The 731-nt window shown below is 54.9% G+C and overlaps 2 non-coding genes across 2 annotated transcripts; both read left to right on the forward strand.

Annotated features, from left to right (window-relative positions):
• Positions 1-120: 120 nt before the first annotated feature.
• LOC116272427 lies at positions 121-237 on the forward strand. The gene has a single exon (XR_004181111.1). It is a non-coding gene; the product is annotated as a U5 spliceosomal RNA (small nuclear RNA).
• Positions 238-420: 183 nt separating this feature from the next.
• Positions 421-611, forward strand: LOC116272426. The gene has a single exon (XR_004181110.1). It is a non-coding gene; the product is annotated as a U2 spliceosomal RNA (small nuclear RNA).
• The last annotated feature ends 120 nt before the right edge of the window (positions 612-731 follow it).

A 731-nucleotide genomic window follows, 5' to 3' on the forward strand; every position in this document is an offset into this window, starting at 1 on the left:
AGGGCAGGGCAGGGCAGGGCAGCTCCCACCCTGACAGGGCAGGCCACCTGTGCGCCCACCCCGAGCCTGTCAGCCAGACTCAGGGACGGGGTCAGCTGCCTGGCGGCGGGTAGGGCACATGTGCTCGGGTTTCTCTTCATAACGCATAAATCTTTCGCCTTTTACTAAAGATTTCCGTGGAGAGGGACATGCCTGAGTTTGTGCTATTTTTGGAGGCCCCGTTCTTCTGGACGGGGCAACGTTGCGGGTGATGAAGGAAGAGCTGCGTGCTAGCCGGGGCGATGGCGGTTGGTTGTTTGGTGTCATTTGTGGGTGGGGCTACACAAAGGTGCTTGCGTGTTCCTGGTGCGTGAGAGAAGCACCGCGCGCAAAGCTGGCGGCCCCTAGGGGCAGGTCATCAGGTAGTAGCACTGGCCAGGTATCGCTTCTCGGCCTTTTGGCTAAGATCAAGTGTAGTATCTGTTCTTATCAGTTTAATATCTGATACGTCTCCCATCGGGGGACTAAATATTAAACGGATTTTTCGAACAGGGAGTCGGAAAAGGAGCTTGCTCCGTCCGCTCCACGCATCGACCCGGTATTGCAGTGCTTCCGGGAACGGTGCACCATCCTCCATTTGTGTGCAAAAACCAAGCAGTCTTTGTAGTCCTGCGATGGGAAAGAAAAGGGGCGTCTTGCTTGCGCCTCCTTGTTGTTGTTGTTGTTGTTGTTGTTTTCTTCTGTTTTGTTGT

Source organism: Papio anubis, unplaced genomic scaffold (assembly GCF_008728515.1).
Source record: "Papio anubis isolate 15944 unplaced genomic scaffold, Panubis1.0 scaffold10305, whole genome shotgun sequence".
Taxonomy (NCBI): Eukaryota; Metazoa; Chordata; class Mammalia; order Primates; family Cercopithecidae; genus Papio; species Papio anubis.